The sequence below is a fragment of the Amblyomma americanum genome, chromosome 1, assembly GCF_052857255.1.
Source record: "Amblyomma americanum isolate KBUSLIRL-KWMA chromosome 1, ASM5285725v1, whole genome shotgun sequence".
NCBI classification, from domain to species: domain Eukaryota; kingdom Metazoa; phylum Arthropoda; class Arachnida; order Ixodida; family Ixodidae; genus Amblyomma; species Amblyomma americanum.
In genome coordinates this window covers 236,399,753-236,413,596 of record NC_135497.1, presented here as the reverse complement: position 1 = coordinate 236,413,596, position 13,844 = coordinate 236,399,753, and positions in this window count along the sequence as shown.

Below are 13,844 nucleotides of genomic sequence, written 5' to 3'. Positions count from 1 at the left end.
ACTACCTGGCCATGGACAGAAGCAAAATCAAGTGAGCACATATCTGAACGTAGTGAAAACCCACCAAATTCACAGGTTCATGGCACAATACTTTAAGTGTAAGAACTTTAAAGTCAAAGCTAAGCAAAGGTAACTATCACGCCTAATCACAGGTATGAGGGTTTTACAGCTTATCTACAACTCGCAAGACTCTGTTGACGTCATTGGCTGGAGAGGCTCCTTCGAAGGGCATTTGCCTCTTCGTTCTTGAGTTGTATCCCAGTGACGTATGGACACCCCCACCCCCACCCCCACCCCCCCCACCCCCACCCGTGGCGTATTGAACTAAAGGACGCAGGACTAAAAGCAAGGTGACGAACTTTTTGGTGCCTCCGCATTACTCGGACAGTAATTACACAATGTCATACCTTGAAAGTGTATTTCTTGTGAGCGCAAAACGAAGTCTGATCCGCTATAAAACTTAGCAGACAAGCGCTTGGCCAGTTGTACAAAGAATATACGGGTTGCGCCTCTTTTCTCGGCACACGTCGAACGCACTTTGTTGGCGCCGATGGTTCCTCACACATCGCATTGGGCGTAAGCGTTCTTTGCGTCTCAGCCTTGCAGCCCTGCCTTCACGCTTGTTACCCAGCGGCGCTCAAACGAAAAATTTGCGCCCGCCGCTGCATGTCTGATGCCTCGTTAAAACACGCACTGGCAAAGACGTTCCACTTACTAGAATCACGTATGTCAGGTGATCTTTACACAAAGTCGAATTATGGCTCTTAATGGAATGCAAAATAAGTTACTTAATGAGTATTACTGCCCGGAACATGTCATTGTAAACCTCCAGAGAGACTGGATTAGCAAATTTTTGCTACGTTGCAACAAGCTAAGCGACACGTATTGCACGTTTCGCGGAATGAGGTACATGGCGTGTTTTTGTCTGTTGTTTTGTATCGAGTAGGGTATACCACTCTCAGTGCCGGTGGCATTACCCAACTAAGACTGCAGTAATGCCTCAAATTGCAGAATTGCACGAAAGCAGAACGGAGACTACCAGAAGGCAGTTTTATCAGCCTACGCCAGAAGGCAGACATCTAGGTTTTGGCTACCGCTGAATTTACTTTGCACTCAAAGAAAAGGCGGTATCTTTATTTTCCTCGACCCCACGTTCGATGCGCAGAAGATGCAACCGTCTGAAAGGTACCACGCAATGCTGCAATGACTGATTTTATACTACGCCTACGTTTCAGACTTTACCGATGCAACAGCAAAGAAAAAATAAAGGTAGTGACGAACAGCTGCCGATAAAATAATTTTGAAATTTCTGGATGCTGAGAAACGCCCCTTAATGGACCTACTTCCGCTGCGAGAAAGAAAATTTTCTTGATGGTTATTGTGCGGATGTCGCGGTTACAAACAAAGAGATACAAAAACGATTTGCTTTAACCCACTGATTACGGAGAGTCCGGCCATAAGGTACCCAGCTATTTGGTGCTTTCAAAGGAGACAAAACGTGCGGGTCAGCCTTGAATTTTGCTTGGGAGGCGTTGCAGAGGCCGGACGAACCGTGTAAAACATCCGTGGTATGTATTTTGAAGAATTCGTGAAGTACGAATTTCTTCTTAACGACGTGCGACTCGAAAGGCACTGCGAAATAACGTTACACAGCCATTTTTTTCAGGAGACCTCTCTAATGTTAATGGGCATATTTAGGCCAAGTTAACAATTCTGTCGCACCTGTTAGAATGCACAGCCGGTCAACAGAGATCTAATCGTCGACGTCATTATCCTGATCATCCCAGTTAAGTCCACTACAGGACAAATGCCTCTTGCGGTGATACTTAATTACCTTCTCCTTTCTGCGAGGTGCGAAAACTCTATCCTAGCGAATTTCTTGTCCTCATTAATCCACCTGATTATCAGGGATAAAGGTTCCCTCCCATTGGTATCGATCCTCTCGCTGTGACAGTATAGATAGTAGTGACCTCATAATAACATGGTGTGTGTTGCCAAAGTCAGTTTTTTGCTCTTAATTTCAGTTAGGATATCAAAAAATTGAGTACGTTCTCTCACCAATGCTGCTCTCTTTATACCTCGGTCGAATTTCGATGGAGGAGAAATTCTAGAGGCCCGTGTACTGTGCGATGTCAGTGCACGTTAAAGAACCCCTGGTGCTCGAAATTTCCGGAGCCCTTCACTAAGGCGTCTCTCATAGCTGGAGTCGCTTTAAGATGTTACACCCCTATAAACTAAACTAAACTTAAAGATGCATTTATCGTTTTCAGTTACGCCACTCGTTGCCCCGTTCTTACCCTGATATTTCAAGCTTTTTCCCACGGTCAGTGTTAAGTTCCCATTGGTAAGAAATGACAGAATTCAGAGATTCAGAGAAGTAAGAGAATCCAGTGGTCGTGCACCTCTCTGTTGAGGGATATACGATATTTATCATCAGCCTTTACATGAGAAATCAGGAGCAATATCCGATTCCTCGCTGATTTACCTTAGAACCCGACTTTGCCACTTTAATGTTTCCACTATTTAAACCTCTTCATTCAGCATTGGTTCAACCAGTCATTGCTGGCTCGTTGCATATCAACAGGTGATGCTCGAAAAGAGGCATGATAAAGGAAACTCGGGTTTTTGTCACCCGGCCTGCCGTCTCGTGACTGATTATCGCACTTTTTTTTTTTTGCTTCATCAGTATTTGCTGCTTTCAGCAATTTTATGAGGAAACAGCGATGCATACCAAATTATTTTTAAAAGGTTTTGATTTCACTTGTTTTAATACTTTGCATTTCTTTTTATTTATTTCTTTACTCCTTTTTTCTCACAATGTCAAAGCTGTCTTCTTCAACTACAACTCCTTTTACTTATTTCTCCATTGAAGCATCCAGTGATGCCTTTTGTCGGTACATTCCATGCTCGCGAGGCAAGAGCTGGACCAACAGAAAGAAACAAGAAGTTCGCTCGTCCTGGCGAGAACCGCAGAAGTGGCCATCTATTGCGGACGTCAGTGGACACGTTTTTTTCCGCGGGCATCTGTAACTGTGGGCTTGCACACCGAGATTCAAATTAGGTGCGAAGAATGGCAGGTCTGTGGTTGCGGTAATAATAGCGTCTTAGACAACTGAGGCCTGCCTCCACCGCAGGTAAAACTCTTTGCTGCGAGAGTGTTGTGCCTCTGCAAGCGATGTCTGAGGGAGCCACATGCGCCAAGCGTGCAGCACACTGCGATGATGTCGGCGAAGAACGCCGCTCTTTTGCTCGGTTTTGCTTGTAACATGTCCGCCTTGGAAGACATGTGGCGGGATCCTGTTTACCGCTGGCCGCGGCCCTGCACAGCACGCAATGCTCGACCGAGCTTCGTGCATAGGGAGACCATGCAACAGCTGCGGCCAGCCCCCTTTGGATGAGCCCACCGGTTGCAGGATCGACTTGGCTGACATGGTCTCCTGCTGCAGCTTTTACCCCATATAGGTAAATATGCCGCCATGAATCACTATAGCAGTGTGCAGCAGATCAAACGAAGCAGTCAACTCTGCACCGTGTCAACCTTGGCAAGCGTAGGAAAGCGTCGCGTTGATCACAGACTTAACAGCGCAAAACAATGGTCTGAGCATCAAAGGAGAGAAGCCAGGCACTGGGGCAAACAAACCTTCTGAAAGGATTTTTCTGCATATGGCCAGCTGGTGCGTGCCATGCCTGTTCGCTCAGCTGGGACACTACCTTTGGCTGCTGCACGTCACCTGCGTGCTCCTCCTTTATACGAGGTGATCATGCGAGTGGGAGGTCACCAGAACTTGAGAAGCTGCCCACGATGTCAGAAGTGCAGACTGCACTGAGCGTTCCCCAAATGGTGTATATGTATACGACGGGCGCCGCGCACTCCTTTTCCCGGCTCTGGCACGTATAGGCTGCATGTAGCGGCTTCACGACGAGGTGGCCAGAGCCGTACTATCAAGAGCGTTCAAAGGATAAAAACTTGCGACATACGGTCTTAACAAAGGATTAAAAAAAACGCGACGTGGTACGTATAACACATCTTATTTTTTGCGAGAAAGCTTGTCTGGTTTGTTTTTTTCAGCCCGCACTTCGAAAACCAAACGCCGGATAATCAGATACGTCGAAATCGACGCGTGGGCCTAAAAGAATGAACAAATTACCAAGTTGCGTTGAACCGTCAAATTTTCCTTCACCAGCTAATATTTATCCCGCTGAAGCCCGTGATATATCTAAGTAGGGCTATAAACAAAATGCGGGTCGTCTGATCGTTCTGGAAGGCAGGGGCATAAGATCAAATTAAATGAGCTTCGATTCTCACATTTACAGACAATGGGTCCACAGCAATAGGCATGAACTACTGGCAGCATCATTGAAAAAAGAAAGAAAATATCTGCGTATTTAGTTAACCACTTCCGCTCTCAGGAATGATACTGAGGTCGAGGAATTTCTCCACACGCCAGGACCTAAAAATCAAACTAAGATTGAAACCAGTTTTATAGTCTTTCTTCTTCGCTCAGTAACACGCAAAGAAACCCTGATATTTGGAGCAGCTCTTCAGTTGTGAGGTACATCCCACTATTGTAATCTATGCACTCAATAAAATAACAAAAATTGTTTCTAAAACTTAGAGAACAACGCAGCAAGCAACGAAAAAAAAAACTCGAGGGCCTTTTTAGCCACGTCCCTAAAAATATCGGCAGACGATTACGATAGTCGCTAATGCGAAATTTGAGCGAAGCTCTTCACACGGCACCTGCCACCGCTGGCAGGTGCCGTGTTAGGCTGCTAGCCACCCTCGGGTGTCTTTACTGGGGGAGCCACCTTCCAGTTGCCCATTCCTTCGCTCTCGCCGTGGCAGGTGGCGTTTCACTCTGCTGCTACACCTGCCACAGTTGTCAGGTGGCGTGTTACGCTGGCTGCTCCGACAACGCCGACGACTACGACGCGGGCGCCAGCAACAGGCGGATAAGAGCAGCGTTTAAAAATAAAACATGATAGTATTTAGGATGAATGCCATGCCCCCGCATAGCGCGCTATAAAAGCGTGGTGTGGAGCATCTGCTCCTCGCGATTCGCTGCTCCAGCGCGGACGCGGCATAGAATGTCACGAGGTACGTGCGGGACGCAGTGTGCTCCCCTCAGGCGCGTGGTTTTCGAGTGACGCGAAAAATGGCCAAGGTTTGTAAAGCTACAGCGGCAAGTAAATACGTTTTCGAAGTTCTCAGTACTGATGTGGGTATTACACATAGCCGGCTTCAATTGGTTAATTACAATCAGACACCTTAAATAGTTAACTGTTACCAACCGGCAAGTTAACGCCTAGAATTCTTTTAAACAGTGTCTGCTTTCTGACGTCCGCTAACACCGATATTACCATATATGCTGCGAAAAACTTCTGGTTTATGAGGTTTTAACGACCCAAAGCGACTCAGGCTATGAGGGACGCCGTAGTGAAGGGCTCCGGAAATTTCGACCACCTGGGGTTCTGACATCGCACAGTACACAGGCCATTAGAATTTCGCCTCTATCAAAATTCGACCGCCGCGGCCGGGATCGAAACCTCGCCTTTTGGGCGAGCAGCCAAGCGCCATAACCACTCAGCAACTTCTCTTTACCACAAAACTCTTATCTTTCTTGAAAATTTGTGGCGCGTTTCCCTGAAACACCCATACATAGTGTCTATATAATAGCCCTTTCCTCTCTTCTCGGACCAGTTTACAACTAACAGAGGGACTGGGTTATGTTTAGTGCTGAGTGGCGTTGGGTTATTGCGAGTGATATTAAATCAATGCAGCGGCTAATTGTTGTTAGGCTCCAATACATTGGTATTTTTTTTTTCTTTTGTGCTCATGGTTGATTGCTGCGAGGGAAGAACACCAGCAGCAACAGACAACAAAGAAGCGCAGTGGTGCACGCGAGAGGCGAAGCAGCAGCCATCGAATGCGGACGCGTGCCGACACGTCTTGCGCCACTGAGCTTCCATCAGAGGACCTGCGAGGCTCCAAGCCGACACGAGTGCAGGTGAGGGGAAGCCGCTGCCGTCTAGACGTATACGAGCCGTCTTTCGAGGCTGCATAACTCGCCTGAATGTTCTCTCGCTTCTCACGAGCCCCGGCCCCGCTTCCTATTTGCACTAGGATCCCTAACTGCGCAGGATGCTCAGCGTGTGTGTGTGTCCGCGTTGCGTTGGCCATCATTAACGTAGGCGTCTATCACCGCCGCAGGTAACCGCCATTGCTGAACGACTACTGTGCAACCTCCGGCTGCACAATATACGCAAGAGCGTGCAGCGCACAGCGCCGATGGTGGGCAACGACGTCGCCCGTTCGCCCTTCGAGTTCCTCAGCCTTGTTCCTCTGTGGCCCAAGCAGCTTGTGCACAGCGCAGATGTTCCCGATATCGCCGTTTTCGTAAGCGCAGCTGGAGTGACCGCCTGCTTCACACGCCAGGCCTTCCTCGCGCCACCCATGTGTACGCCGCTGATTGGCTCAATGTTGTGCCCACTCAAGCGCTGGCTGTGCGAGCTCCTGGGCGGCTGGCAGGGCACCATCTGTGATACGCTCTCGCCTTTGGACTTTGGCGTATTCTGCCTGTCTTTCCAGTTTTCCCTCATGGTTGCCCAGTGTGCCTGCAAAGCGGTGCTCCTGTACTTGGAGTGGTTTATCGAGGCCTCCTTCCTCGTGCCATCGCTCTGCTGGACCCACCACTTCTTATCCGCCACGGTCACTGGGAAAAAGCCAGCAGCCAGTCACCAAGGCAGCAGCAAGGGCCAAAGGACTGGCACAGGAACGCAGCTGCTGAAATGAGCCGGCAGTAGTACAAGGCTACTCCGGTGACTACCTGCAGGCTCAGCAGTGGCGCTACATTTGGCTACTGCACCACACCTACGTGCCCCTGCTGTACAGTGCGGTCTAGCGAGTGGAAGGCCACCTGAACCTGCGGAGCTGCAGCCCATGCGAGTAGCGCTATCTGTGCAGGACATTGCGCAACTGATGCGAACAGCGCAGCTCTCGCCTTTTCCTGGCTCCCGAGCATGGACTATGGTGGACTGGTGACGTACTGCCACATAATTCGATGCACGTTCCGCTGACCCTGGTTTCCAAGAGAAGCCTGGACTTGTTGATAGACCGCGACAAAGTCTTGTTTATTGCTCACGCACAATCGCAGTTCATACCTCCTGATTTTAGCTTAATTTTCTCTTTTTCGTGTTCTACTTTGCTTTATTGTGTGCCACATGACGCCTTGTGGTGGTGCCTAATGAAGTAGTTATATTCGAACTCTTCCTCTCTGTTGGATCGCCGTGTTCTAAACACCATTCATCCATGAGTGATATTCACACACAAATGTCGCAAGTGAATCTGCTTTTAGACCATATATTTGCCCGTAACATTGCTTCAACTTTCTCACACTCATTCTGGTTGGCTTGGTGAATGCGTTAGAAGTTTGCCAATTCTGCGGAATATATATAAAAAAGATGTCATGCAGTAATGTTAACGTTCTATCATACGTACAGGCTGGCAGATAGAGATCGTCAGACGGATAAACGCTATCTGAAGACGCAACCAAGCGAAGTGTATCGCCCCATAAGTTCCCTCTCACAAACTGTCATATTACCGGAAAACATCTTCACGCACACCATCGCTTCTGCGGCCGTACGGAAGGCTGCAATTCAAACGATAGTGTGGTCATGCGATCATGAAGGAGCATTTAAACATCAGTGCGAGCGCGAAATAGTCGAAGCGCTCTTGATTCATCAACAGCAAGAGAAGTGCGTGACCAAACCGTCTCTTGCGCTCACTCAAAAAGAAATGGACTACCTCAGCGGCTGAGTGACTAGTGCTGGTTTTACCTCTTTCCTTCTTTCCTTTTGTTGACGTATTCAATCAACGATGCAATGCTACGTGTTGATTGTGCTTAGGTTCTTCTATTTATTGCGCCATCATACCAATAAAATCAACAGTCGTAAGTCAGAGCCTGTGTCTGTCCGCTCCTTTAGTCCTATCTTTGTTTGCTCTGTACCTTTTCCTCCGAAATGTACCGAATAGCCCTGACAAGTACCCTTTTGCAATATGGGATGACTGTACAGCTCCGGTTAAGTGCCTGTCACAGCAATCGCGAGAGTTAGGCACAAGTAGCAAACGAGTGTCACTGCTTGCTATCATCTCAGAGAGGACTTTGCTGGGCGAGCCACTAAACGAAAAATGATAATAGACAAAGCAATGTCAGAAACAAGATGCTTGTTTACACTTGTGTAACAGGAGAAAAACTCTAGCGTGCCACTTTCACCGCAGATCTGAAGGCAAGCCTTCTATTAACTAGCACAGAACTAGAAAAAAAATCTGGGCAGTACACTTTGCCGAGTCCGGGTGTAACTGCTATACTGACATTCTATGCTCATGTAGTGCCTCAAAGTTCAAGTCTGAAAACATTGCACACTATGCTCTTTTCAAGTACTGTGTCTTGACTTCAAGTTTCTCAATTTTCGCATCGCATTTACAGCACTGAGATTACAGTGATGTTGTGCATGTTAAATGTTCTGAACGAATAAGCAGCCACAACTCAGATCACTGGTCTAATAAGTGACCGTCACTGCCTCGTCATGGACAGAATCAAAATCAAGTGAGCACATATCTGAACGTAGTGAAACCCTACCAAATTTTCACAGGTTCATGGCACATTACTTTTGAGTGTAACAACTTTAAATTCTAAGCTAAGCAAAGGTTACTATCGCCCCTAATCATAGGTATGAGGGTTTTACAGCTAATCTACAAATCGCAAGATTTCTTTTGACGTCACCGGCTGGAGAGGCTCCTTCGAAGGGCATTTTCCTCTTCGTTCTCGAGTTGTATCCCACTATAATATCATAGAAGTGAAGGACGCAGGACTAATGGCCAGGTGACTAACTTTTAGCTACTTCCGCATTACTCGGTCAGGTGATTACACAAATTCATACCTGAAATGTGTATTTCTTGTGAGCGCAAAACGACGTCTGAGCCGGTATAAAACTTAGAAAGCAAGCGCTTGACCCGTTGTACAAAGAGTATACGGGTTGCGCCTCTTTCCTCGGCACTCGACGAACGCACTTCTTCGGCGCCGATGGTTCCTCACACATCGTATTGGGCGTAAGCGTGCTGTACGTCTAAGCCTTTCAGCTCTGCCTTCGCGCTTGTCATACAGCGGCGCTCTGACGAGAAATTTGCGTTCGCCGCTGCATGTCTGATGCCTCATTAAAGCAGGCACTGGCAAAGACGTTCCACTTACTGGAATCACGTATGTCAGGTGGGCTTTGCACATAGCCGAATTATTGTTTTTAATGGAATGCGAAAAAGTTACCTAATGTGGATTACCGCCCGCAACACGATATTGTAAACCTACAGAGAGATTGGTGGTGGTGATGATTTTTTTTTTTTTGGGCGCAAGGGCTTCTGAGGCCAAACAGCGCCATTACACAAGGTTTTTTCTTCTACTGAACGTGGGGTCAAAAACCCATTTCCCAAGAATTTCACCCTATAGAAGCCGAGCACAATGCAGGAGAAAGCTTGTGCCCTTTGTATCAACGGTGGGTCCCCGGCGGGCACTGGAGGTCGAACCCTGCACCTCCCGCAGGCGAACAGAGAGATTGGATTAGCAAATTTTTGTTACGTTGCACGAAGCTAAGCGGCGCGTATTGCCCGTTTTACGGGTCGTATATTATCTAAGTATGTGGCGTGAGAGCGTAACATGGGATACCTTTGTCTGTTCGGTTGCATCGAGCAGTGTATACCACTCTCAGTGCCGGTGGCATTACCCAACTAAGACTGCAGTAATGCCTCAAATTGCAGATCTGTGCGGACTACCAGAAGGCAGTTTTATCACCCTACGCCACAAAGCGGACATCTAGGCGTTGGCTGCCGCTGAATTTACTTTGCACTCAGAGAAAAGGCGGTGTCTTTCTTTCCTAGACCCCACCCTCGATGCGCAGAAGATGCAGCCGTTTGAAAGGCACCGCGCGCTGCTGCAGCCACTGATTTGATACTACGCCTGCGTCTCAGACTTTACCGATGCAACAGTAAAGAAAAAAATAAAGGTGCTGATGAACAGCTGCAGGTGAAATAATTTTTAAATTTCTGGAATCTGAGAAACGCCGTTTAATGAACCTACTTCCAGTCGGCGAAATATTCTTGATGTTTATTGTGTCGGGATCGATCGAACCAGACTGCGGCGGCTTAGTTTTTATGGAGGCAAAACGCTAAGGCGCCCGTGTGCTGTGCGATGCCAGTGTACGTTAAAAATCCCCAGGTGTTCTAAATTATTCGGGAGCCCTCCACAACGGCACTTCTTTCTTCCTTTATTCTTTCACTCCCTCCTATATCCCTTCCCTTAAGGCGCGGTCCAGGTGTCCAACGATATATGAGACAGATACTGCGCCATTTCCTTTACCAAAAACCTATTATTATTATTATTATTATTACTACTATTATAATTATTATTATTATTATTATTATTATTATTATTATTATTATTATTATTATTATTATTATTATTATTATTATTATTATTATTATTATTATTATTATTATTATTATTATTATTATTATTATTATTATTATTATTATTATTATTATTATTATTATTGTGCGGATGTCGCGGTTATAAACAAAAAGCGACACAAACGCGGTGCTTTAATGCACTGACTACGGATAGTCTGGACATAAGGTACGCAGCTATTTGGCGCTTTCAAAAGAGGCAAAACGTGCCGGTCAGCCTAGAGTTTAGTTTGAGAGTCGTTGCAGAGGCCGGACGACGCGTGTAAAACATACGTGCTATATACTTTGATGAATGCGTGCAGTACGAATTTCTCCTTAACGACGTGCGACTCGAAAGGCTCTGCGAATAACGTAACAAGACAATTTTCTCACGAAACATCCCCAAACTTAATGGTAACATTTAGACTGAGTTACCAATTCTGTCGTACCTGTTAGAATGCACAGCCGGTCAGCAGAGATCTCATCGTCGACGTCATTACCACGATCATCCGAGTTAAGTCCACGAGAGGACAAATGACTCTCGCGGTGGTATTTAATTACCTCCTGCTTTCTGCGAGGTGCAAAAACTCTAACTTAGCGAACTTCTCGGCCTCATTAATCCACCTGATCATCATCATCATCATCATGACCAGTCTGATTACACCCACTGTAGTTCAAAGGCCTCTCCCATGTCTCTCCAATTAACCATTTCATTTGCCAGCTGCATGCACCCTTTCCCTGCATACTTCTTAATCTCATTCGCCTCCCCAACATTCTGCCGCCCCCTGCTACGTTTGCCTTCTCTTGGAATCCACTCCGTTACCCTTAAGGACCAGCGGTTATCTTGCCTTCGCATTACATGCCCTGCCCAAGCCCATTTGCAAATCATGATCAGTGAGTTAGACAGGCAGAGCAGAACTCTGGGTCTCAAACTTAACGTACAGAAAACCAAAGTAATGTTCAATAGTCTAGCAAGGGAGCAGCAGTTCATAATTCGCAGCGACACGCTAGAAGTGATAAAGGAATCCACCTGATTATCAGCCACCAGATACAAAGGTTCCCTCGCATTGGCATCGACCCTCTCACTGTGACAGTAAAACCAGCAGTGACCTGATAATAACATGGTGTGCCTTACCAAAGTCAATTTTTTTAAGCGAAAGCTTTACTGGCCGCGAACTTGCGATTTCGCCATGGCGGTGCTCCGAGAAAGCGCATGACGTCACAACACGCGCCTCGCCGCTGGTATTTTTGTCTCTCTCGCTCCCTAGTCACTACTGCGCAAGCCCCATAGTAGCACCGAGCCACAGCTGTTCCGCCGCTGCGCAGCGCCTTCCCTCAAAATCCAACATTCAAGTTTCAGTTTTCTCTTTCTTCTTTTCCTCCCTCCTTTATCCCTTCCTTTACGGCGCGGTTCGCGTGTCCACCCAGATATGTGAGACGGTTACTGTGCAATTTCCTTTCCTCAAAAACCGAACAAAACAAGTTAGCCGACGGCGTTCATAGAGTTCATTGGCGTTGACAACTTAGCAAAGGCCGTTCATTTTCAAGAAAGGAAAGGCGCACAACCGGCTCCGTGGGTCAGTAGAGACCTCAATCTCGCTTTCATGTACGTGGCGTTGGTGTCCAACTGGTTTGGTTTGGTTTGGTTTATAGGGGTTTAACGTCCCAAAGCAACTCAGGCTATGAGAGACGCCGTAGTGAAGGGCTCCGGAAATTTCGACCACCTGGGGTTCCTTGCAAAAGCCTGCTTTGATTGCGTTCCGCACGCTGGATAGGCAGCGCGCCCTCCCTGCCACCCTGGGAGGTGGCATGCAGTTAATGGTGGATCGCGAGAGATTGATCAATAAAATGAACGCTGCGGCCTAGCTATTGCTGCAGCGCCGCATGTCAGCTAGAACGCTGTCAGCGCTAGTGCATTCAGGCCACATCTCTCGCTCACCACCGCCACACGTGTCAAAGCACGAATGAGGTGTCCGCATATCCAGAGAGCCAGTTATGCGGCCTTCCTTTCCTCAAAGCGATCGCCGTCTAGAACGTTGTCGACGCAAACGCCAATGAACACAGTGAACGTCGACATCTTTCGCTTTGTATATCCTGGATTAGCTGAGCTAATCCACATTATTTCTTGCTCTTAATTTCAGCTACGATGTCAAATACTAGAGTTCGTTCACTCACCAATGCTGCTCTCTTTCTGCCTCTTAAATATGCATTTATCGTCTTCATTTCCGCCACTCGTTGCCCCGTTCTTAGCCTGATATTTCAAGCTTTTTCGTACTGTCAGTGTTAAGTTCCCATTGGTAAGAAATGACAGAATGCAGTGGTCGTGCACCTCTCTCTTGAGGGATATACGCTATAACCTGAGTCTTTACATTGCAAAGCAGGAGCAATATCCGATTCCTCGCTGATTTACATTAGAACCACCAGACGTTGCCTCTTTAATGTTTCAACTCTATATACCTCTTCATTCAGGATTGGTTCAACCAGTCATTGCTAGCCCGTTACACATCAAAAGGTGATGCACGAAAAGAGGCGTGATAAAGGAAACCCGGGTTTCTGCCATCCGGCCTGCCGTCTCGTGACTAATTTTGGCGCTGTTTTTTTGTTCATCAGTATTTGCTGCTTTAAGCAAATTTATGAGGAAACAGCGATGCACACGAATTTATTTTTACAAGGTTTTGATTTCACTTGATTTACTACTTTGCATTTCTTTTTTATTTCTTCCTTTATTTCGTTTTCCTCTCAGTGACAAAGCTGTCTTCTTCAACTACAACTCCTTTTCCTTATTTCGCCATTGAAGCGTCCAGTAACGCCTTTTGTCGGTACATTCCATGCTCGCGAGACAAGAGCGGGACCAACAGGAAGAAACAAGAAGTGTGCTCGTGCACGCGAGAACCGGAGAAGTAGCCATCTATAGCGGACATCGGTGGACACGTTTTTAACGCGAGCATCTGTAACTGTGTGCTTGCCCAGCGAGATTCAAGCGCGCAAAAACAATTAGGCGCGAAGAATGGCAGGCCTGTGGTTGCGGCATTATTAGCGTCTTAAAAACTGAGGTCTGCCTCCGCCGCAGGTAAAACTCTTGGCTGAGCGGGTGTTGTGCATGTTCAAGGGATCACTGAGGGCGCACATGCGCCCAGGCTGCAGCACAGCGCGATGATGTCGGCAGTGAATGTCGCCCGTTCGCCCTTCGTCCTGTTCAGCCTCGTGCCGATGAAGCATGAGAAGGCACTCAAGCCGACCGTGTGCAACGCAGCTGCGCTGGTGCTCGCCGCCTTCCCAAGCGGGGCCACAGAGTGTCCGCCTACTTCATGCGCAAGCACTTCCGCCAACCAATGCTGTGGGCGCCGCTCTT